This window comes from Equus przewalskii, chromosome 5 (genome assembly GCF_037783145.1).
Source record: "Equus przewalskii isolate Varuska chromosome 5, EquPr2, whole genome shotgun sequence".
Classification (NCBI taxonomy): domain Eukaryota; kingdom Metazoa; phylum Chordata; class Mammalia; order Perissodactyla; family Equidae; genus Equus; species Equus przewalskii.
This window is the reverse complement of record NC_091835.1, coordinates 57,606,322-57,633,110: the sequence shown is the minus strand read 5'-3', so window position 1 is coordinate 57,633,110 and position 26,789 is coordinate 57,606,322. Positions and strand designations below refer to the sequence as shown.

The 26,789-nt window shown below is 39.4% G+C and overlaps 1 protein-coding gene across 9 annotated transcripts in view; it reads right to left on the bottom strand.

Moving 5' to 3' along the window:
• Positions 1-26,789, bottom strand: part of FGD4 (FYVE, RhoGEF and PH domain containing 4) — a 193,074-nt gene that overhangs the window by 94,432 nt on the left and 71,853 nt on the right. Inside the window, exon 1 of one of the 9 annotated variants that reach the window (XM_008521825.2) lies at positions 13,873-14,258. The exons of 7 other annotated variants lie outside the window; for them this stretch is intronic. The gene's annotated coding sequence lies outside the window, so the exon portion shown is untranslated. Of the gene's footprint in view, positions 1-13,872; positions 14,259-26,789 lie in introns of those variants that run through there. One more of the 9 variants, XM_070621024.1, reaches the window with a different exon arrangement.

Genomic DNA, 26,789 nt, shown 5'->3' with positions numbered 1-26,789 from the left:
CACTTAGGCACTTTTTTGGTACTCACTAAAAACACACGAGACCTGAAATTGCCCAATTTAAATTAGGGTCATTTCCAGATCCACTACAGTATTATGCAGCTATAGTCCCAATACTATGTCATAGATATGTACTCATTAGATAAAATTACCATCTCAAGCCAAAGTACTAAGTTTCCCATTTCTTTCTTCATTTGAATAGCAGATTAAAGTTTTGATGTGTCCATAGGTCAGAGACATTTTACTAGAGAAGAATTTTTACTCTTATTGTTTATAAATAAACCTTCTAATAACTACCCTGGAATTTAAAATGAGAGGTTTTTATTCCCTTTAAAGAAACTTTATTTTAAATGTAAGAGTTTGCACTAGAAGATCGCTTTATAATTTACACATTATGTAGTTCATAGTATGCATCAGTGTAAACATACAGGTTTAGAATAGATAACCTTGTCAGTTTCACCATCATTACTATTAACCAGGGTGGGTCTAAAAGACCAGGTATCACGCATACTCAGTGCAAATAGAAAATGCTGCTGATACTAATCACAACTTTAAATAGGGGAACTATTTCCACATCCTATAACTTTTCAAAGAGCTTTTTCTCCTGCTTACTATTTGTTGTTTTCGTCCAGCTTTCTGAGAAGAGTATTTTGACAATTTTAGTTATTCCATTATATACTAATTAGAGATCGACAGCCTGTTATTTATTAAAATCAAGTTACTAGTTATAGACTGGGTTAGACTTGTTCAATAGAATATCTTGTTTTTTTGAAAACTCATTTGACTGCCTGCTTAAAATTGGTATTATATAACCACAGTTTTCAATTTATCCTATCTTTCTCTATGAGATTTTGGTCCTTATCCATCCACAATCATTTTTATTTTTGAAAGACACATATACTCATATATATCTGTGAAAATACAGTTTCTGTCTGCCTGTTTTTATCCCTGCTGTTCAAATAAAGGTAGGAAGTTTTACTTCAAGAGTAAATGAAGTTGTTTGAAGTAGCACCACATATGGAAAGCCAAATGTCAGCATAGTCTGGCAAGACCAGTAGGGATAGGCAGGAAAGCAGATTTTTCAAATCAAAACAAATATGTATAAAAAAGGACTTTTGTTTCATTCACAAAGATTATTGTTGCTTTTAACTCTGCAGCTCTACTGATGATGACAACCTTCCAGTTCCTCAGTGATTCTCAAACACTTTGAAGACGTTTGGGTAAGACTCATTCTTTTCCTCATTCCTTCCATTTGATGCTTTATCTGGCACCTTCTATTTGCTGGTCCTTGTGTGAACACCTGGGAGCATAAAGATGACCAACGAAATCCATGACCCCAACAGCATCCAATTTAATTAGGGAGAGCTGGACAAGAACGGGTCCAGCACCACCAGAGATTTGAGGAGGAACTGTTCAACTCTCTTTGTTGGAGTAGGGCTCTTTCCAGAGTGGAGACAAGCAGCTAGATGAGGTAGATACTGTTCCAATCCTCTCGTGTGGTATCTCTCCTTGTCTTCCAAGTGTTGAAACGGCAACGCAAAATTGTCACTGGCAATTTGGGTAAGTTCCTTTACCTTAAATTTCTTTTTCTTAGCCTTAATTCAGTTCAACAATCTGAATTTAAAGTGGAGGAATAAAATAGTTCCTAGCCTCAGGAACTCAATATTGTTGGGGAAAGACATAAGAGAACAGCCAATGGCAAAATACGTTGATGATAAATATAATCACAGAGTGCTCCAGGAGCTCAGAGAAGAGTAATGCAGCTGGGAAACAAGGTTTCCTGGAAGACTGGCAGTTGAGCTGTGTCTTAAAGGAGCCCACTTAACACTGAAATTTTTTTTCAGTCGTTAAAAAAAATAAAAACAAAGACCAACATTGTACAGACATTTCTTGTCTCAATATTGACCCTGCTTTAATAGTTTATTACTGAAATATGTATATAACTAATTTCCTGCTTAGATAGATTTTAGACATTTTTGCATAAATATAAATATTAGTTTTTCCAAGTTATACTGTGAACTCAAAAGAATGCTGTTTTAATTTTGTCATTCACTCCACAGCAAGGGTTCAGTTACCTGTTGATAGGCAACAATTTTAAATGGTAGGAATTGCTACAATTTGAATTATGATACACAAGGAAAAGTAGTTCTTTTTAATGTCGGATTATTTTCCTTTTGCCGTCATGTTTTCCTTTTTTGCAAAATGGAAACATACAATTTATCATACTAAGATTTACATGGACTTATGTGGTATTTGTATTTGAAATTGTAAAAAATATAAATTTCAGGAGCCAGCCCAGTGGTGCAGTGGGCCGCTCTGCTTCAGCAGCCCAGGGTTCATGGGTTCGTATCCTGGGTGCAGACCTACACACTGCTCATCAAGTCATGCTGCTGTGGTGGTGTCCTACAAACAAAACAGAGGTAGACTGGCACAGATGCTAGCTCAGGGCCAATCTTCCTCATCAAAAAGAACACACACACACACACACACACACACACACACACACACACACTTCATATGTAAATGTAAACCAGTTAGCCTTGTGATGAGATATTCAATACAGTTCCAAAGTCAAAAGTAGGACTTGAGCCTGCTTCCCCTCTAATGATGCATCATCTAGTCAGCAATCCAAGCTGGAAACTTCAGCACTGTCCTTGACACTTTCCACTCCTTCACCCCATCCACACATCTAGCTAATCACCAAGTCCTGACAATTATACTCCGACAGACTTTTCAGTTCCTGACGTCTTCTACATTTTTGTGCCACTGTCTTAATTCAAGGAACTCATCATCCCTCTCTTGGACCATCTGTTCCCTATCAAAATGGCAGGGAAGCTTGCCACCCCAACCCTTTCTCTACGGTGCTGTCAGAGTCATCTTTCCAAAAGGTATAAAGGACCAAGTTGCTTGCCAGCTGAAAAATCTGGAAGACACTTGTCCACTGCCAACAGGATAAAGTCCCCATAAGGCCTGGTTTACACAATCTAACAAAATTCAGTGCCATTATCTTACAAATCCTAACCACTCCACACCTACATTCAATCCCAATACTCTGGTTACACCCACTTCCTTGGATTCCAAACACGTATTGTGCTTTCATCATTTTCAAGCCTTTATGTATGCTGCTCCCTTGACAGGAAATACCCTTCCTTCTCCACCTGGCAGAACTCTCCTCACCCCTAAGATGTGGGGCAGAGCTGTCTCCAAGGCAACATTTTTCTGATTCTCTGGCTTGGGCACAAGTCCTTCCTTCTCTCTGTGCAATGACAGCACCTTGTGTGCACTTTTACAGTCTTACCAGTTTGCATTATACATTTTAGTTACTAAAGTGAGCTTATTGAGAGCAATACCGTATCTTTACTGCTCAGCACAGTGCTGGACACAAAGAAAACACTTAAATGTTTATTAACGGAATGCTGGGGTTGCCTAGACAAGGAGATAAACCTATCTAACTTTATCAAAGGAGAGTCCATTTGATCTGTTCCCCCCTAGAAATTTTATGCAAACATCATGCCCTTGCCCCTTTCTGCCAATGTTCACAAACAACAGAAGAGCTCTTGTGGGAATTTATTATACCTGTGGGCAATCAAGAGAAACAGTTCTGAGTGGCTGAGGATGCAGGAAAAGTAGACAGCCATTATATGTGCTTCAAAGCATCTGCCTTTCACTTCCATCTGGCCAAAGTAACTCAGTTTTTACTATTGTTAAAAGGTATATGCTTCCTGAGAGGGAAAGAGCTGGATCTTGGAACAGCCTTTTTCAAAGCCATTGTGCATTTTTGGTAGTCAAACTATCGGATTAGCTAGTGGCTTGTCTACCTGGTACAGAGCTGGTTCTTCTGAGAGAAGAAACTACACTCTGACAATTTTCTATGACAAAAAGGCAGTGACAAACTCTGAATAGGGGATGGGGGTGCTAATCTGGAAAGAGGAGTCCCAAATGTTTTGGCACCAACAGATACCTGAAAGCTGAAGCTAAGTGAGCTCAAAGTCATGAGCCCTCAAAGGACCATGACCTTGAGTTTAGGATATACTCTTCAGAATTAGTCTACGAGTTGTTAATCATCACAGAAGAGACTCAAGGTACACAATGATCAGAAAGCATAAAATAACTCAAAAAAACTCAAGGAAAAAAGATATTGATCAGTTTTACAGTAATAATTTTATGCCTATTCCATGTTTTAAAGAGGAAAAGTAAGCTTTACAGAAAATGCTAAAGTAAGTTTCAGTCCTGAGATCAGCTTACTCTTTAAGGTGCTATGCCTTTTCCTAATGAGCAAAAGGAATATACCTTTACTATTACTTTGCTTTGGCAAAAAGATGACATCAAACACAAACACACACACACATACCCCTACCCACCCACCAGAAAGATTGAAGGTTCTTGGTTCCTGTGTAGTTCTGTGTAGTTTCAAAGAATTTTAATATCTGAGATTTAAACAACTCTCATGTTGAATTTATAGCAAAGCTGTTAATGTATCTCTGCCATAATTTAACTTAACCACCAAAACATAAAAATCACGGCTCATCACCCTTCCTTCCTAGAATACAGTTAGACTCACAGACAAGCAGACTTACCATGGTGGCTTCCCTCCGCTCTCTTGTTCAAGTTTTGTACCACTTTACTCATCTCACTAGAGGATGAACAAGGAAAATGCTTCTCCCATTTGGCCAGCCAATTTGGTTACTATCCTCTATCCATAAACGCCCAAATCCTAACTCTGCCTTAGCATCAATCATTAGCAAACCTTAAAATGACTTCCATCACATAATCCAACACCAGCCTATCACCTCCTGCAAGTTCTGACTCAAATTCAGTGCCACCTGCTTAATCCCACAGACTCTGATGTCTCTTATATAAGAATTTCACCTCTCTTTCACAAAAGCTACTTGGCTCGGACACCTTCTCCTAACAACCATAACAATCATTCCCAAGAAAATTCTGTTTCCATAACAGACTATTTGGGTTGAAAAGGATTTTAGAAGTAATTTAATTCTACATACCTGACAGATGAATTTTCTCTACAGTATCTCTTATAAGTGCTTGTCTAATTTCTATAGGAATACCACCAGTGATAGGAAAATAGCTCTTGAACAGACTTTTAAAAAGTCTATTAGGAAATCCATCCTTAAGATTTTATTATACAATCCATAACACAAATACATACTAGCTTATATTGGTTATTGTTACTTTACTTAGATTTATATTGCCTACCAAATTATAATTAGTTTTTTTGAATATTTTCATGTTAATTTATTTTTTTATAATTGTACAATTACTGTAAGTCCATTGTTAATCACTTAAAATCTACCAAAAAATTATAAAGAAGACAACAAAAGTGATTCTAAAATCTAGTGATAACTAGTATTTGGTGTAATTCTAGGATTTTTTTCTATAAAATGCAACTTAGTACAGCATACACAACATGTATATGCACTCAAATTTCATTGTGAGCATTTTCCTTTACTTTGTGAAAACGTGTTTAATATTTGCACAACATACAATCTCATGAATAGATCATAATTCATTAGCCATGTCCCTATTGTTGAACATGTTAGGAGTTTCCCGCTTCTCCCCATTCACACTGGAACACCTGACGTGATGCGATAAATCATTCACTGGATCACGCAGGAACTTCCTAGTGGTAGATTTCTAAAATTGGGACTGTGGGGTCAAAGGACATGAACATTTTTAATGCTACCGACATATGTAGTAGGTGTGTGTGTTCTTCTGTTTGCTTGCCCTAACTATTCCCCTTTCAAAGAGTTCCTGCTTCACAGGACATTCTGACTGGGTTAAGTCAAGGGATGTCTGTGTTCCATGGCCATATCTAGTGGGACCAAGGTAAGTGCCATCCAAAGCTTAGCCCTCAGAGTCTCTCTCCAAGGCATCAGTAGTTGGAACTTGTGTGTTTCAGCTGGGCAGTGGGCAAGGAAGTGGTCTAATGGAGATTTGGGGTGGCCATGTTTTCTGCCATCCAGACAGCTGTAGAAGAGGCCAGTCTGAGGGACAGCAGGGTGTGTAACCGTCCTGGTTCCAGGCTCCTGTGAAGCCTGGATGAACTTACTGTCTTCAGTTCAGCTCCAGGAGATACCTTTTTATTGTTCCTATACATCCCTCTTTTCCCTTAAGTTATAGTGGGATTCTATTCTTTGCAACAAAATGTTCTCTAATTAAGATAATACATATTACCAAATTGTTTTCCAAAAAGTTATACCAACTTACACTGTCATTTGAAGTTACATGGTCATCTGAAGTATATAAGGGTACCAATCCCAAATATGACCATTTAGGAAATTTTTGCCAATGAAATAAAAGACAGAATATTTATTTTGTATATTTCTTTGTCAGTTATATAAAACTTTTTCTTCATATATTAGTCATTTGTGTTTTGAAATATCTATTCATGTTTTTTGACAATTACTAACCACCTAAAGGCTCCTTAAAGACAGTAACTCGTTAACTGCCTCCTCATCCTTGGGATCTTATCGGTTCTATACCTACATCTGCCATATTTCAGTTTCCTATATTTTTTTGCCTAGGTTCATACAATGGCTTTCCAATTCAAGAAAATTGTGTGTAAAAGCTGAGAATATAAGGTTGAAGCCAGAATGGATCAGGGTTTTAATCCCAGTTCATCATTTACTTATTCGTGAACTTGAAAATAGTATGTTATCTCAGAGCAGCAGTTTTATTTGGTCAACGAGGACAAATTCCACTTATCTCAAACGTTTGTTAAAGATTAAATGAAATGATGAATGTACTTTGTATTGTCTGACATACAGAAAATACTAAAAATTGCTATCACAGTAACAGTAGTTGTACTGTAAGTGCATTTAAAACTTGCTCGAATTGAACCACAAATGCTTTGCAGATATAGAAAACAGGGGCACAAGAGCACGCACAAACACAGTGCAATAGTTTAAGTGTTCAGGCAACTTGACGCCAAAGCTCATATGCACATAGCAGGAGTGAGACAGAGATCACGAACCTGCTGCTCCCTCATATTTCATACAGCATGGCCCCTAAACACAAGCAAAGTCATTATTTCATCTCTTGCCCAAACAAAGCAGCAGCAATCTCTTCCAACCCTTGGGGAAAAGCACACACACTGGGTTGGACTTTATGAGAAGGTTGATCTCCCAAGCTACACCTTCCTAAGGGATTTCTCAAGGACTTTTGCTGACTCTCCGCAAGTTTTACCTTACGTGCTGACTTTAGGATCTCAATGTCAAGAATAAGACATGACTTAACTGTATTGTTGTGGTGATAAAAGAAGAAAACCTCTGCCTGCTGTGGAGGAAGAGGAAGATGAAAAAGAAGAATAATTCAGGCTGCCTTGGACATTGTTTCCTCCAATGTCTCCATAATTTAGACTGCCAGGTATCTTTTTAGACTACAAAACTGAAGATCTATTCCTTGAATGGGTAAAACTCTTCAAAGGTTCCTGATTCCTTATAGGATACAGTGAAAACTTCTATGCAAGCCAAGAGCTCCACCTCAAATCCTGCCCAAGTTTAGCTCAAATTCTGCACCGAGCTACCAGCACTTCCCAGGCCCATCCTGCCTCCCTGCTTTTGCTGCCTCAGACTAGAATTCCCAGCCTCGCCTGTACAGTGGACCACCTGCTCCTTGGTCCCCTGCATCCCTCCTCCACTGTGTCACCAATATCACACTGAATGCAATTGCTTGGTTAACAGATTGTTAGCTGAGCACCTTGTGAGCACAGACCATGTCTGATCACGTTCTTCATCCAGAATCTAGCAAGGGCAGATGGACATGCAAAAAGTGTTTCTTGGGGCCAGCCTGGTGGCGCAGCCATTGGGTTTGTATGTTCTGCTTTGGCGGCCCGGGGTTTGCCAGTTTGGATCCCAGGTGCAGACGCAGCACCGCTTGGTAAGCCATGCTGTGGCAGGTGTCTCACATCTAAAGTAGAGGAAGATGGGCACGGATGTTAGCTCAGGGCCAGTCTTCCTCCAGCAAAAAGAGGAGGATTGGCGGCAGATGTTAGTTCAGGGCTAATCTTCCTCACAAAAAAAAAAAGTGTTTCTTCTTTTAAAGGTGATGGACATGTTTATGGCATAGATTGTGGTGATGGTTTTGAGAGTATATTTATCTCCAAAATTCATCAAGTTATATACATTAAATATGTACAGCTTTTTGCAAGTCAATCATACCTCAATAAAGTGTTTTTTTTTTAAAAAAACAAAACAAAAACAATTTAAAACAGCGTTTGTTGAATGAATGAATGTGAGGGGTGCGGGAGTAAATAGGAGAGATCGAAGAAAAATTTATCCTATAGACAGAGAGCTAACAGTACTCCTAGGCTTTCAGTACCAACAGTAGCGAGTATTTTAACACTCATAGGATTATTACTGATGTCCATTAGAGAACATCACAACAATCACCATTACCTTTAGCACTAAATGGGTTTTTGAATATTACTTCCTTCAATACCCACAATAACCCCGTAAATTCTAACAAATGGGGAAACAGGTTTAGAGAGATAACTTGCCTAGAGACTTCCAGGTAGCCAGTGTGGGAGACGGGACTAAATCTAGATCTGCTCGCGCTGTTAACCACTGTACTGAAACGCCTTCCCGTGCCAGCCCATTAAACTCCGAGTTCGAAAAAGAACATATATTCAGTACGAAGTCCTGAGAGAAAAGTAAAGACAACATGCAGTGTAGGTTTGCACCCTAACTGAACATGGTATGATCCTGGTGATAGCTTCCCTCAATTTCCACCTCAAGAAAGTGGGGATAACAACACGTCTCAGCTTATACAAGATCTTCCCAGATAAGCATTTCCTGATTACACAACCTCAAGCAACCTCAAGTTCGCTGCCCTAAAATGCCTCCTTGACACATCACTGTTTGTCCTCATATACTTGTCACTATTTGAAATTACACCGTTCATTCGTTTGTTTAATTGCGTATTACCTGTCTCCTCCCTATCACACTGTTGTTGTCAGTGCTGTCGATTTGAATCTGACTCCTAGTGATCCTGTGTATAGCACCCCGCCAGGTGTGTTTTGCCCCATCCTCTCATATCAGACAATGCTCTACTGCTATTCATAGAGTTTTCAGAGCCATTTTTTTGGGGGGGGGGGGGAGTGGTGGGGGAGTTCTTCTTCCTAGTCTATCTAGTCTGGAAGCTCTGCTGAAACCCGTCTACCATGGGTGACCCTGCTGGTGTTTGAAATACCAGTGGTGTAGCTTTCAGCATCATAGTGTGACAACCGACAGATGGGTGGTGTGGTTCCCTAACTGGGAAACCACCCTGAGCGACGGCAGTGAGAGCAGGCAGTGAGAGCACGGAATCTCAACCACTAGACCGCCAGGGCTGGCTCCTCCTTATGTAAGTTTCACTAAAGACCTTGCCCATTCTATTCCATGCTCAATCTTCTACCTCTACCTGCAACACTGCCCAGCATAGAATAAATGCTCAATAAATATCTGATGAATGAATGCAAGGACAACACTCATGATAGTAACAGAGAAACAAAGAATGTCTCAATAGGCAGTAGGGTGGTCCTGGGCAAAGTAGAGTAGGTGGGTAGGGTGAGGGGAGCAGACAAAAGGGAGGCTGTGTAAGCAAACACAGGTTGTATGTCTCCAGCAATGTCCATAGAAGAGGGTGCATTAATCCACAAGAGGAATATAGTATCTGGTGTCAAGTGTGCCCTGGAGTGGAACTATATTCGTCCTTCAGACTGTCCTTCCTTAGTGCTCCACCCCCACCTGCTCTGGGCTCCATAATCAGCAAGCAACATTCTGATCGTCATTTTACTTCCCCATAAATATGGATATAAGGCAGAGAACAAAAAAACATCCAGTTGGCTTGGCAGTCACATTTTTTTTTAAGTGTAGGCATTTATAATGAGAAATGTATCTGTTTCTTATGAGCTTGTTACTGAGGAAATCACCTTTCAAAGCTGCTCTCCCTGTGGGCATACTGAAAATCGCTTCTGTGAGACTTTAGGGCGACACCCCAATGTTCTGCTCCTCATGAGGGTAACAATGTAGGAAGTCAGTTGACCTTACCCCATCTCTTCGCATTCAACATGCAATACTCAACATTAGCTGTTGCTGCAACTTAAGTTCTGTGACTCTGGACAAGTTGCTTAATCTTTATGGGCCTCAGATTCTTCTGTGTAAAATGAGAGAGTTATAAGGAGATGATCCTGACAGATCCTCCCAATCTTTAAATCACGTGAAAATAAACATCTAGCAATGAATAACACGGATCTAAGAAATCCAACAGATTCCATTTGTTTGCCTTATGAAAATACATCTTATCTCATGATTTCATTAATCTGAGTTTAGGAGCAGGAAGTTGGTAAAAAAATTTTAAAAGAACACAGGATTTAAGCAGACAAGGAGGAAGGAAAGAAAGGAAGGAAACTACTTACAGGGGAAGTCAGTAATTCAACACATTTGTTACAAAAGAACAATTAGCCCCATAGAGCTGGGGTTATTTGTAAAATACGGAATTTTTCTAAGAATAAAGTATTGCTAGACACCCTCGTATAACTCCATCAAGCCATTCCTGAGCTTAAAGTGGAGGCAATTGAACGAGAAAGAGATGAGAGCGTTACATGAAATTGTTCCAAGGATCTGCTGCCTACATATACCCATTCGCTGCCAATTTATAGAAGGTTTGCCTTTTTATTTTACAGAAGCATAGGAGCAGTTATAAAAACAGAAGAGGAAGCATCTCGGAAGAAACAGCTGCTGATAATCAAATATATGGCACACTCTCATCAAGAAAAACCCTGCCAAACGCAACCACCTTTGAGCCACAGTTTTTGGGGGAGTTTACATCGTTGACATGCACACCTCATAGGTTTCACATCCTGTAGTTCTGTATCTAATGCAGCAATGCAACATTTTACTGATGCACAAAACTAACTCATTCTAAGCATTTGTTGAAACCATGGCAATATGGAATTGTGGGAGAGGGCAAAAGAGGGCAATTTTTAGTACATCTATATTTAAAAGCCATGTAAAATGCAAACAGCTTCAACATCAAGGACATGTGAACACAGCAGCATCAGCAATGACAGCATCCGCAGGTTCTCCTTCACTTTCAGTCCCCAGCGTTCCATCACTGCAGACAGCTCAAGGGCCAAAGGGGACCACAATGGTCAAAAACAGTTAACTTCAAAAAATGGATTATAAATCTGTACCCCAAAAGCAAAGAGACAGAAAGATTCCATTTAGAAGTTAGACAGAATGTGGCAATAAAACATAGGAAGAAAAATGTGAGGATTTAACTAGTGCTTATTAGCTCTGTAGTTTACTGGTCCAAATATAAGTTAAGCCAGACAGCATTCCAGCATAACACGTCAAAGGAAGAAGCAGAAAGATTTGACTGTTTGTGATGAATGAGTGGTGGGTTGACTTGCTGTCTACTCAGACTGTTATGAATTTGAGTCACTACAAGCACTAAATTCAGAGTTTCCAATTTGTCGTGTATATAATACTTTTTTAAATAAGAAATAACTCTGAATAAGGGTACCTTTACATATTTACAAACATGAATATAAACTTGTCATCTAGTAAAATCTTAAGTTGTATTGAAGGATTGAAAAGCATTATGCCATCAAAGAGTTTGAAAAGTTGAGAGAAGGCTCAGAGATCCCTGAAATCTTGCTCCTCTCCCACCCTCACAGACAAGGCCGGTGAGAAGCAGAAATCTGTGTTTCACAGCAGACTGAGAACTCAGTACACTAAAATCCTTACCACAGACTGTGGACACAGTGCTGGGTCTCACTGCTGACCGTGCATGTGAATGCACATGAACATCTCACCATGGGCAATAAGAGACACCAAGTCTAAAAACAACATCCTCTCAAGCGCACTACATGTCATACAACAGTGCGCTCCTGTCCCTCAGGTACCTTGGGTGGGATCACAGGTGCTTCAGGACTGTTTCTGCTGCCCGATCTTCTTTACCAGTTTCAGAAAGTGTAACCCTAAATCCAGTGGTTGATGAAAGAAAGTTTTTTCAACACATTTTGAACACCCTTGTGGCTTTATTATCTATTACTCGGAAAACTCAGTCAAGGAACATATTAATAAATATGCTTACAAGTGAAAATAAATGACAAAGTGCCTACCACTATCCATAACCAGGATATATTCCGACATAAATACCCACTTAAAACAAACTTACAACTTTAACTCAACAACAATAAAAATAGTAAGGAAATCCACAAACACTAGAGAACTTGAGAAGTGTACAGATTTAGCCAGCCCACCTTGACTGCTTAAGCAACCACATCCCGGGCACACGGATGCTCTCACACTTCACACCCACTCACTCCTAAGCTTTTTCAGGCTTCTAAGATGATAAAAGCAACACGAATATCCTAAATGCACATGCTTTTAAATTATTTCATTTCCTCCCAAAACTTATATTGCTTATGAACGACTGTTTTTATGGGTAAAAATTTCATCCCAATAATACAAGATTAGCTTAAAAATTTTTACAGATGCTTCTAAGGAAATTTTCTGGCAGACATGTGTCTATTATTATTGAAAAAGATGCTTTTTAGAGGTAGTATGTACCTAATCTAATTTTGTACATTAAAAAAATTTAAATAACAATAACAACATATATAGGCCAGTAAGCACAAAAGAAGGTAAGAATTTTGAAGTCAACTACAATTAATACCAAGAATCCACAACTACCAGTCAGGCTTCAAAACCTGTTCTTGAAGTAAGAACATGAGTCCTTGACCAATACAAGGTTATCTAATTTTATACTATCATTAAAAAAAGAAAATCACACAAGTAAGGCCTATTTAGCAATGACCTTTTCTAGCTCTCTGGGCAGCCATTGACCTACTGACATGAATGTCCAAGATGACAGCAGAACAGCACAATTAGAAGGACGAAAGCTGCACAAGCTAAGCCTTTGCTTGCAACCTTTCCTATATCAAATAAAAATGGCAGACCCAGCTAGACTCGCAGATACCTGGCATTGTGGTTTAAATGATAGAAAAACTTACACCAAACAAGTATCCAGAGTATAGACAGCACACTTTTTGTTTTTCACTTTGATAGTTTAGGGCACAGTTTTGGAGAAAAGGATACAATGTTGCTTTACAAAGGACATAGAAGTCCCTTGTTTGAGCTAGCAACCTCTTAGCCACACAGAAAAATGTCAGTCATCCATTTGTTAGCACCAAAATCTCCGTCCACTGCTTACAATATGCACCACACATTTTTAGGGGCTGTTGAAACAGAAAAACAAAGGAAGCCCTTGACATAGAAGCCGATCTCCCTAGCCTTGCCCCTGCCTTAACACTGTGCCTGCATGCCCGCCGTTAAAGCAGTGTCACATTGTTTCCACATGCTCAGGCCCTTGAAACTTGTGCAAAAGCATTGCAAAATAAAACTGCATAAACGTTGCATTTCAAAACAGGAGCTAGTGATGGTAGGTCAGTTATGTGGGCTAGAATAATCATGAATTAAATCATAACCTACAAATGTCCCTGACCTGAGACATTTTCTCATTTGAGGAACACTGAACACGTTGTGGCCATGAGCGTATTTCAAAAAGAATATCGGGATAATTTACTCTGAGAAACCATTAAAAATGATTGTCTATTTGCCACTTCCAGGGGTCATAAAACAATTTCACAGGCACAAATAATTCAATTAAAGAATAATTCTTGTATTTTCCCAGCATCAACATGTTACTGTACAGACATAATTGAGCTGCTTAAAATCAATGCCACAAAAGTGTGTAATGCTGGAGATTTCTTCCAGAAGAGCTTATAGTTCCCTTTCCTTGGACCACATGGAGATAATGCCCTATACCAAACATGGCACAAACTGGATACATACTACCAGGGTTACTTACCTTATAAAAGCTGAATTTATTCCTCTGGGTTAGAAGTCACAAATGGCTGAAGTAAAGCTCCCTTCACTTGTTCTTCCAGCAAGCCAAATCTAGCCTCCCATTAACCCAGTCCATTGCAGATAATTTCACACAGCACACACTCCCCTGCTTCCCCCAGTTCCCAGCCCAGCAAGGATAATCACATTCCGGCAGGGAGTGAACAGATGGTGGATTCCATGGTAACCAGCCCTCCTAAGGCGATTGGTAGAAATGTGTGACTACTGCTTATTGGGTAACAATCGCTGTCTTTGTGCTCCAGCCTTGCAAATCCTAAAGGAAGGAACATATAGCCACTCACATGCGCAGGGGCTTGCCTAGCAGGTGTTTGGCTATTTAAACAAGGCAATGCAGGCCAATTAAAAGCTTTTCAGCAAATCTACCCTTGGTGGTACAAAGTCCTAACATTTCTGATAGCGTCCACTGTTCATTCAGGGAGAAAGGTCACAAGAGGCTTAACTTGACAAACAAAAAATAAAACTTGAAAGTTAACTGGAAAATTCAAGATAAAGCATTCTAGAAATCTAGGCGGTATCAGCAAGTCATTTTCTGATTTGCAATCCACATCAGAAGTGAAACTGGTTTTGTATCTAGAAAGATTTTTTAAACAAATATAATTTTCAAATTTGCAAAACTACCTTAGTTTGAAAATGAAAGTTTTCCAGGGCAATTGTTTTATAAATGCACATGTAATAATTTTTGAAAAAACTGTGTATAAAGTCATTTTTACTGTGTCTGTGGATTTTGGGGGTGGGGGAGAAGGCTACTGAATTTAAAATTTTCATTAGAGCCTTCCTCAACTATAGGATTGAAATCTCTTGGTTATGTACTCTCTACTGAATTTGTTTCTGCATCCATGAAAGTTAAACGCTGATTTGGCAGGAAAAGAGCTTTCTCCCGAGGAATCAGAGAATAAGTCCTTGGAAGAGCAAAATGGCTGAAAATAAAATATACCACAGCAAAACCAACCATAAGAGGTAATGCACAAATCTAACACAGGTAAACTCTAGGCACTCAAAAAACCCATCAGAAATAAATTTTTAAAACGGCAAGGAAAAGAAATAATTAGGATAAGCCTAAAGCAAAAACTAAACAAAAATTGTAAGCTGTGACCAGACTTTTAGGTATTAACTGCCTCCTTATTCCAAAGTCACCCCCTATCTTAATCTCTTGGCATGAACAGATATGAGACACAAATATTGAAAGGAAAAGACAAAATTATTATTTGTGGATATGATTCTATTCCTAGAAAAAAAAATCAAAGAAATCAAGTAGGATACTATTCATAGTACCAGAAGTTTAATGAAGTAGCCAAATATGTCAATATAATTCCTTGAGAAGAGCAAAAACTACCAGAATACCAATGAAATGGAATTTACTAACAATGGCAACAAAAAGTATACAATGTGGAAATAACATTATCAAGAAATGTGTGTGAACTATTTGGGGAAAAAAGAATGAACTCTTATCAGAAGAAGGAAAGGAAAACTAAACAGAGATATAACATGTTGCTGGATACAAAGAATCATTTTAAAGATGCCAAGTCTTCCCAAATTACCATATAGACTTTTAGTAAAATTTCCAACATACTTTAGAAAAGTAATTTAACAGACTCAAGTTTTTCTGGTTTAAAAAAAAAAACAGATGAAGATACCAAAGAAAATTTTATGTGAGAGGGGTAATAATGGGTAAAATAAATAACTGTACTAAGTTTTTAAAATACAGTACAAATACCATAAATATACAGATACCTCCCAAATTTATAACTCCAGGACAAACCTTTTTCCCCGTGAATTCCAGACTCCTACATCTACCTACCTGTTGAATCTCTCTGTCTGGATGTTTAATAAATATCTCAAACACAGCATCCCCAAACTCAACTTCTGATTTTCTCCCCAAACATGCTTCCTTGTTTTTGGAAATGGCAATTCCACCCTTCTGGTCACTCAGGCCAAATGCCTGAGAGCCCATCTTTGACTCTTTCTCTGACACCTTCACATCCAACATGACAGCTCATGTGTCATGGGCTATTTCTTTCAATCTGGCCACTTCTTACCCCTTCCACCACTCCTACCTGGTCTAGGCCACACCATGTCACCTGGATTCCTTAATAACTTCCTAATTAAACTCTGCTTCCACCTTTGCCCCTACAGGATACAAACCTTAGAGGATAATGCCAATTCTCTTCTCAAAACCAACTTCCCCATTGCACTGAGCATAAAAGTCCCATTCTGTATGACGGCTTAAAAAGCCCTTAATAACCTGCGCCCCACCCCCATTAACTCACTTCACTCATCTCCTACAACCCTCTCCTGCCTTTCCTGAGCTCTTTAGGCCGCATCTGACGTTTTGTCCTCTCCTCTGCACTTTCTCAGTAACTTGGACAGTGATGGTGTTTACCACAGGCCAGAATTATCTGTACACATCTCCCCCGCAGACTGTGATCCCCTCAAGGCCAGCAACCGTGCCACTCTGAACTCTGTGCTCCTGATGCCAAGAAAAGGTCCTTGTACACAGCGAGCACTTATTGAATCTGCTGAAGGAATAACAGCTTGCTGCAGACTTTTTTATTCTAGTGCAAATTTAGAGGCAACCTAAGAATCTAATGATAGACAAATGGTTATGCAAATAAGAATGCATACAACTTGACAGAATATCATGCAGTTATTAAAAACATGGTCACAAAGGCTATGTGGCAAAAGGGAAAGGCTGATGGTATATTAATAACAACATACTATTTACTGAGTCCCTGGTATGTGCTAGGCACTATAGTAAGCACTTTACAAATATTTTATTTAAATCTCACTGGGACTATGAAGATTATTATCCTCATTTTTTAGGTGTGGGAAACTGAGACTCAGAAATTAAGCTCTTGGCTTTATGTCTCACTACTGAGATTAGAACTGCGTTGGAGACCAAAGCTTGAGTATAAGTCATCGTGCTACACCATCTCCTGGAAGTAGAAAAAAAAAAAAAAGAGAATATATAACTGAATACTATCAACAACTACATAGAAAAGAACAGATTCTTAGGAACAAAAGCCTAGGCTCATCTACCTCAAAATTATAAGATCAGTTGTGAGGAAGAAATATTGGTGATATTTTCCTTTCCTCTCTTTTCCAAAATTTTTAATGTCATAAATGATAATTTTCTAAAAATAATATTTATTCCTCCTACATGTAGTTTTCAATTTTCACTCTACTATGTTCTTGGGTGGAGCTACTAACTAGCAAGACACAATAACTAAAAAGAACTTGGCTCACAGTTTCTAGAAAATTGATTCCATGGGAATTACTCAGAATGGACAAAAATGGCAGATCTAAGAAAGGCAAGTGAGCAGTTGCGTCCTCTTCAGCTCCAAGTTCACCTCCGGGTGTTCTGACATTGTCTCCACAATAGCGCCTCAGGCCACCCTGCCCAGAATCTAATAATAAGGCCCTAAAGGTAAACTGTAGGGCACGTGACAAAGAGCCAATAATCCCCATAAAGGTTCTCAAGATAAAAAGGTGTAGAGAAGGCCGATAATTTATCTTCTTCAAATACCGTGCAGGCAGCAACATCGCCTAGAATCTCTTGTAGCAGCCATTGTGCCCGCTGAGCAATCAACCTTGAGAGTGTTGCTCTGCCTCCCCTCGCTGTTGAATATGCCCAGTTTCATTCACCCTTTCTCTTCCTTGGTAAGAAGCTTTATCCTGAAAGATATTCTAAGTCAGAGGTTCCCAAACTTTTCAAGTCACAGAGCCCTTAGTATCTCAGTAACTTTTTCATGGCACCCCAGGCCAAGAGAAATCCCTAAGAGATCCATTTATTAAGTGGTTAGGGATAAACAAAAACTTTTTTTTTTTCCTTTTTCTCCCCAAAGCCCCCCGGTACATAGTTGTATATTCTTAGTTGTGGGTCCTTCCAGTCGTGGCATGTGGGACGCTGCCTCAGCGTGGCCCGATGAGCAGTGCCACGTCCGAGCCCAGGATTCGAACCAATGAAACACTGGGCCGCCTGCAGCGGAGCGCGCGAACTTAACCACTCGGCCACGCGGCCAGCCCCAACAAAAACTTTTTGACCCAGCAAGTTAGCACGATTTGAAAACATAAAACAATTGCAAGAAAAAGTAATATTTTTATTCCATTCTTAAATCACTACCCCTACTTATTAATGGGATGTGGGTGCCTGTTGGCCCTGCACAACCTCCCATATCTTAGGATCATATTAGACATCGCCATCCTCATTTCCTGTTCCACATTGATTTTCATGAGGTACTTGCTCATTATCACAGTAACCCATCAAAACCTCAGCTTTGCAAAACGATGAGGTCATCGAAAGAAATACAGTACAATCTAAAACTAAAATGTGAATTACCGGGAGCAAGTAGTCTCTGCAGTGTTTGATAGATACCCCTGTGTTTCCCTTGAAATTTTAAAATAGTCTGCAAGCAGTACCCCTGTGAGTTGGTCACAGTGCCCGGAGGGTAGCTAGGCCCTTAGGTTTTTCAAGGCCCGGGGACAGAAAGACCCCCTAATTAGAAATTCAGAAACCTGGACTCTTGTCCCTGCTTAGCCACTGGTATGACATGGACAAACCATATTTATCCTTTCTGGTCCTGTGCGCTTCAGTCACAAAATGAGGGAGCTGGGTTACATCATCTCCAAGGATCTCCTCTGTTCTAAGATAAGAATGAATGTTAGAGGAAGGAGGGTTCTTTCTCATTCTTACTGGTTTCAGAGGAAAAGGAAAAACGGCTAGCTCAGTGAGAACAAGAACAAATACTTATTTCAGAAGGAAATAGCATACTATAATTTTCTGGGTACAACTCTTATGTGTGTTATGATGGAAAGGTTCAAGCAGGAGCTGTTACTAAAGTACCAGATGAGATGGCAGTTGTCCTGCACAAAGATCCCCGGAGTAGGGCACATTTGAGTACCAGTGCAGCCAGCTCTGCAACTGTTTCCACTACTCTTTGCATGGTCTTTCTACTCTTGCTTGTTCTTTCTACAACTTCTTGACAAATAGCTTCTATTACGAAGTGACTGGATATTGTTAAGGTTGTAGGGCATGTGACAACGACTGACTAGGAAACAGACTTAAATTACCTACCTTAATTGGAGATTAAACTTATAAGCCTAAAAAGCACCAGATTAAACAACAGAACGAACCAGTTACTACACTGAAACATAAAACACATCTGTAAAGAGGTAACATTTCCTGAGATATTTTCAGTGTGTTACCAAGAATTTTGTATTTTTGCTTAACATTCTATGTAAGTTAAAAAAACTGCTTTTTTCTTTTGTAATTAGTTTCATAAAAATGATTTAAAACAAAAATATATTTGCAGGGTATGGAATGTCTAATAAGCAAATGAAGACGCATTGAAATAAATGGAACTTCTCTGCCCAGTCTGCAAGGTGTTAACAATGATGGAGTAAAGAGTCTACTTGATTTGATGGAGGATTTTTTTTTTTTTTTAAATTGCTCATCATTCCTCTGACATGGTTAGCATTTCAGAGAAGTACTTTCCTTTCTGGGACCTGCCCGGGTACCACACTGTAAAGAAAACAACAAACGTTGAAGAGGATACATCTATGTCAGGGGGTCTCAGATTACTAGCCCTTTTTCATTAATGTCCAACCGTCAGGACTCTAACCCAGGTCAATGAATGCCCTAGGGATCATTTTTATTAAAGTCGGAAGGAGAATATATCTCAGTCAAATGAGAATCATGGGACCCAATTCTTCACATCATTAGACTATTCGTTACTGTCTTCATTAGGGTAATATTCCCTCTCCTTCCAAATCCTTAACATTGACTATAAAACAGAGGTGGGAGGTAATTATACAAGCATCTGGGTCCTAGTCTGTTCCTTCCACATTCTCCATCTATCCACATTCTTTCAAGAAGTGACTCATCCAAACTGGAATCTAGATGTTTTAATTCTTCTATCTTTCTTTGTCAAAGAAAATTTCTGAAATATGCAAAAGTGAAGACTCTCTACAGGGTGTACATATGTGTAATATTTACATTTATGGTAATATGTTAATTACATTAGTAAATATATTTATGTTAAATATTTGTGAGAGGGTGGGACAAGTGGGAAAAGGGCTAAGAACAAAGAATGTTCTATAAACAAACTTATTGGGCTTCTACAATTTGCAAAGTTCCAACCTAAACTCTACAGACAAAAAAAAGAGGAGACACTTGTTCTTTTCTCTTGATGGGCTTTTAATATGTTCGAGAAGCAAAGCCTTTTGCCTCTTGTGGGGAGTGAGGAGGGGAAAGGAGCTAACTAGTGACAGGTAAGCAGCAAAGCTACACCACACAAGCGGCACTCTGTAAAAATTATCAACATGCCAACACTATGAACCTGCCCTTTCATATTTTAGGGGCTGAGATCAGGCCAGAACAAAAATTTTGACAACCCCCATTTTGTGCTTATAAAACCCAATGCTGAATAGTTAATCCTTGCAGCTCAAAGAATATCCTGAAGGATCAAAGCCTGCAGAAAACAACTATTGCTTTAGATCAAATTTACACAAAAACCGTTTAGCTTCAGTTCTACAGGGTTTCCTTTGTGAGGAGAGAAAGCAAGTTCAGCAAACATTTAATGATCAACTGAATGAACCCTTATTGTTGAAACCTAGGGACTGACAGATGGCCTCTCATCTGGCCTTACAAAATCAATTTCTCTAACCTAACTATACACCTTTCTACCCCAAGTCCAAACCCCAGAAAGAGGAAAATATCGAAAAGAGAGTAGCGAAGCTTTGTGAGCAAGAATCCTTTGAGACTAGGACTGAAGTGTATCCAGTTATGGACAATGGAAGGTGTCTGAGTTTGAGGTCCTGTGTATGGCAGAGATTTATATGCGGGGTGGGTGATGTGTGTGTATACATGAGGGAGCAGAGGTGGGTGAGAAGGGTAGTGTGCAGGGGGGAGATAGAGGCGGATTCTGAGATGCTTCTTAATCTGCCCTATAAATTATATCTAAACACCTTGGGTTCTCTTCTGGGGTAATCAGAGGTTAACTGGTTGAATACGGGGCAAATCATGGTCACTTAATGTCGTGAATACAGATTCCCAAACTCTGGGCTGGATAGGGTATACTGATAAAAATTCTTGCCCCACAACTGATTAGTGGGGTAACTTCTCAGCTACACCCTCTGAGCTTTGAGGCTTTCATCTAAGAAAGAGGCATAACATTTGGTACCTTCCTCTCAAGAAGATCAATGAGATCACACAGGCAAACTGTCTTTGAATACTTGGAAAACTATACAGCTGTAAACAGTTTTAAATGTTTAAAAGGTATGCGGTGGGGGAGGACAACTATTTATTCTGTGAGGAAAGAATGCAAACCATGACTTCCTGTCAAGGAAAGAACCACAGAACCTCTTCAAAAAAAACCCCCAACAAAATAAAAAACTCTTGGTTTCACTCATATCCCTGTCAAGCCGTTTAATCTCATTCCTTTCTTACTTGTTCACACTTCTCAAAAGCTGGGAACTCTACAGTCACTGCCTCCACTTCCTCAGCCCACTTCTGTCTGACCAACATGCAACTGACACTGCACCCACCAAGACCAGCGGGGTCAGGCTGATCGCCGAACCCACAGGTCATGTCCAGTTCCTGTATCCCTCCACTTCTCTGGTGTGTCTGACAGTGCTGACCTCCTTCTCCTTGACATTCTTTCCTCCTGGGCCCCCTCACAACCAATTCCTGGTTCTCTAGGACTCTCTCCAACAACTCCTTTCTTTTCGTTTTTTTTTTTTTTTTAAGATTTTATTTTTTCCTTTTTCTCCCCAAAGCCCCCCGGTACATAGTTGTATATTCTTGGTTGTGGGTCCTTCTAGTTGTGGCATATGGGACGCCGCCTCAGCGTGGACCGATGAGCAGTGCCACGTCCGCGCCCAGGATTCGAACCAACGAAACACTGGGCCGCCTGCAGCGGAGCGCGCGAACTTAACCACTCGGCCACGCGGCCAGCCCCTCCTCCTTTCTTCTCTTTTATCAGCAAGTCTTTCTCCCCCTTCTAGCACATCCAATCAATCAGGTAAAAATCAATAAATGTTCACTGAGTAAACGTTCATAAAACATATCACAAGTAAATGTGTTTAGATACTATACAGCAATTCATTGGCAAAATATGAAGTTATCAGATCAAACATGGAACCCCACGGACTGAAAAGCAGCATCTAATCTTTATAAGAAAACAAGCCAAATAATATCTTACTGAGTATACGTTTAGAGGTGGTAAAGACCTTACCATCCCTCAGAAACTAGTCCACTGACCAGCTGGCAGGAATTTAAATATCTCCCTGCCAAGTTCTGACAGCCCAACCTCATTCTGCTTCGGGTCCCATGCACCTGCAGCTCCCTCCGCCTAGATTTTCACCCAGATTTTCCTCTTGCTTCCAGGACGCGTTTCATGCAAGTCTGAACTTAGATGCCACTTCCTCACAACCCCATCTCTGTCACTTTCAATCCATCCCAGAACCTTGGTTTTTTTTGTTATTTAATAGCACTTATTACCACTCAACATTATATTAAATGCCTCTTTTTCACTCATTTTATTTTCTGGCTCGCATCCCAGAAGGTAAACTCCATGAGGACAGGGGCTTTGTTTTGTTTACCAAGGAATGAGGTGCTCATGAAGTCTTTGTTGAAAGAACAAACGAAAAGAATAAAAAATGGCAGAGAATGAAGGAAGACAATGCTAAGTCTGGGCCACACCACTATAACTTACCCAGGAAGTGACCATGGAGCCAGGTCATGGACATATCTGAGCGAGCGGGAGTGGGTGACAAGTTTCTGAAGCAGGCAGGCAACAAGCGTGCTCTCTAGTCTCGAGGAACCAGCAGGCAGGAAGCCTATGTCCCAGCACTAATGAACATGACTCCTTGGGATACCATGCTTCCTCCAGGACAAGAGAGTGGGGCTTAAAGTGAAGATGCTTGACAGTCTGGGAGATAATAAGGGACCCTATCGAGGTCACTGACATTCTATATGCTTTTTGGAGGAAGACTGAAAAAGAGAGGTCCACCTTAGCAAAACTGTAAATAAAGTGATTTTTTTTAAACCTTATTTTGCACTTCTCTGTTGCTTTGCTCTCCTACAGGGCAGTTGGATAGTGACTGCCTGGTGACTTTGATGCTAGATCTCCGTTTTCCCTGGCCATGACCCAGAGTTTACCTCACAACCTAAACCTGGCAGTCACCTAAATCCCAATACTATTCCACTGAACTCACACCATGGAGTTTTCCTGTTGAAAACAAAAGTAGAGTGAGAAGACCTGAGAGTCTATAATAGCTGGTGGGTCCAGAAGCATCCACCTACACTCTCTTCATGTGTCTCCACCTTTATTGTCTGTCACTGGAGAGCAGGGCTGCCTGTGCTTAGAGGAGCACCAGCTTTTCACCTTTGCTAAAGCTGACTCCTCTGCTTGCTTTATGAAAAACTTTATAAACCAGTAATGCACGTTTGTTGCAAAAAATTATAAGAGAAATACGCAAAAGGATAATTAATGGCTTACTCCCATCACTCAGAGAGAATCCCTATTAATAGCTCGGAGTACTTATTCTCGACTCTTTTCTACACAATCGTATACCTTTACAGATATGTATATCACAAATATTTTACTTTTACAAAAATAGTATAGTATACATCCCACTTTGTCTTTTTTTACTAAAAACGACAGCAATTTCAGATATGTACTCTTGAACATATTGGTAAGTATATTGAAAATATGAAGTGCAACTAATTTTAACTACTGTGTTTACAGAGAAAATCTCTAATCTAGTTAAGTCGCTAATATTTCCGTTAATAAAAATATCTTAATGACTGAAAACGTAACATGCTTTTACAAATTTAGAAGTTACAGAAATAAAGGAAATTAAAATCACCTATAGAACCACCATGTAGACATAATCATGATCAGCATTTTGATGCATTTCCTTAAAAGCTTTTGCACAATACACATGAGGATTGGGATTTTTTTTAAAGATTATGTTCTTTAAAAAATTTTATGAAATCATTTCAAGGGAAGTTTGCTTCATTTTCTCCTCAATCATGTCAGGGTAGTTGGGGTTTAAAAGAAGGCTTTGATATGTAATTAAGCTACTGAATTTATTTTATAAGGGTTCACACTGCTCAGGAACACAATTTCTGTAACAGTCCAATAAACATCAGTACAATCATTTCAAGTCTCTATTTTTCTACTTTAATTTTTTTAAGATTTTATTTTTCCTTTTTCTCCCTAAAGGCCCCCGGTACATAGTTGTATATTTTCACTTGTGGGTCCTTCTACTTGTGGCATGTGGGACGTCATCTCAGCATGACCTGATGAGCAGTGCCATGTCCTCGCCCAGGATCCAAACCAGTGAAACGCTGGGTCTCTGAAGCAGAGCGCATGAACTTAACCGCTCGGCCACAGGGCCGGCCCCCTCAAGTCTCTTAAATATACAAAACTCTTCACTGAAGAAGACTTGCCGCTCGATTCAAAGGAGACTTCTTTATTCTCAGCTGATGTACAGTTTTCTTTGGCAGGTTGAGCTAATTCATTGTTCAGAGTCACTATCTGACTTTCTGATAAAGTTTCTAATAGCCCCTAAATGCTGTTCACTTTAGAGGATTTTCAACTGTTAGCTGAACAATACTTCATGCTAGATGAAACTCACAAATTTTAAGAAGCAATTGGGATGCTACAATTTTGCTCTTTTTTAAAAAATGGACAACACAGTCCTCAAGAGAACTGTGTTGCCAGGAAGCATACATGCATTGCCCTCCCAGCTCCATAGCGACCCCAAATTGCCATCGCTAGAAAGAGGATCAATATTGCTTTTGGTTTAACTCATAGGACTCTAGGATTTATGATTTTAGGTTAAAGTAGCATGCCTGGAAACAATACAGTCCACACTTACACCCAACATGATTTATATGTTCATCAAGGAAATTCTGAGGCATTCCTAATCATTATATAGTTTCATAAACACAAGAAATTAAAGTATTCTCCTTTCAGTAGGGTGTTTTCTGAAATGAATTAGGGAAAAGATCAAAAGTTCCTTACCAAAGAAAGAAGGTAAAAAATTGTTAGGTTTCTCAAGGGAAGGGAACTTCTCTACTTAGAACCGATTGAATGACATAGCATTATTTAACAAACATTTACCAAGAATATTAAGTAGCATACAGATAATAAAAAGAGGCTTGAAAGTTATTCCTTGCCCTCATAGACCTCACAGCCTAACACAATGGTTTCTAAAATGTGGTTCCTGCAAAAACCACATGATCATCTCAATAGATGCAGAGAAAGCATTTGACAAGATCCAACATCCATTTATGATTTAAAAAAAAACTCTCAATAAAATGGGGATAGAAGGAAAGTACTTCAACATAATAAAGGCCATATATGACAAACCCACAACCAACTGCATACTCAACAGGGAAAAACTGAAAGCCATCCCTCTGAGAACAGGAACAAGACAAGTGTGCCACTCTCACCACTCCTATTCAACATAGTACTGGAGGTTTTGGCCAGAGCAATTAGGCAAGAAAAAGAAATAAAAGGAATCCAAATACGCAATGAAGAAGTGAAACTCTCACTGTTTGCAGACATGATTTTATATATAGAAAAACCCTAAAAAATCAATTGGAAAGCTACTAGAGATAATCAACAATTACAGCAAAGTTGCAGGGTACAAAATCAACTTACAAAAATCAGTTGCATTTCCATACTCCAATAACAAACTAACAGAAAGAGAACTCAAGAACACAATCCCATTCGCAACAAAAATAATAAAATATCTTGGAATAAATTTAACCAAGGAAGTGAAAGACCTAGACAATGAAAACCAGAAGACATTACTGAAAGAAATTAATGATGACATAAAGAAATGGAAAGATATTCCATGCACATGAATTAGAAGAGTAAACATACTTAAAATGTCCATACTACCCAAACCAATCTACAGATTCAATGCAATCCCAGTCAGAATCCCAATGACATTCTTCACGGACACATGGGGCAACAAAATACCCCAAATTGCCAAAGCAATCCTGAGAAAAAAAGAACAAAGCTGGAGGCATCACAATCCCTGACTTAAAAATATACTACGAAGATATCATAATCAAAACAACGTGGTACTGGTACAAAAAGAGGCACACAGATCAATGGAACAGAACTGAAAGCCCAGAAATAAAACCACACATCTACAGACAGCTAATCTTCCACAAAGGTGCTAAGGACATACAACGGAGAAAAGAAAGTCTCTTCAATAAATGTTGGGAAAACTGGACAGCCACATGTAAAAGAATGAAAGTTGACCATTCTCTTATGCCATTCACAAAAATAAACTCAAAATGGATCAAAGACTTGAAGGTAAGACCTGAAACCATAAAACTTCTAGAAGAAAATATAGACAATACACTCTTTGACATCAGTCTTAAAAGGATCTTTTCAAACAGCACATCTTCTCCAACAAGGGAAACAAAAGAAAAAATAAACAAATGGGACTTATCAGACTAAGGAGCTTCTACAGGCAAGGGAGACCAGGATTGAAATGAAAAGACAATCCACCAACTGGGAAAATATATTTGCAAATCATATATCTGACAAGGGGTTAATCTCTATAATATATAAAGAACTCACACAACTCAACAACAAAAAATCAAACCCAATCAAAAAATGGGCAGAGGAGATGGGGCTGGCCCTGTGGCCGAGTGGTTAAGTTCGCGCGCTCCGCTGCAGGCAGCCCAGTGTTTTGTTGGTTCTAATCCTGGCCGCGGACATGGCACTGCTCATCAAACCACGCTGAGGCAGCGTCCCACATGCCACGACTGGAAGGACCCACAACTAAGAATATACAACTATGTACCGGGGGGCTTTGGGGAGACAAAGGAAA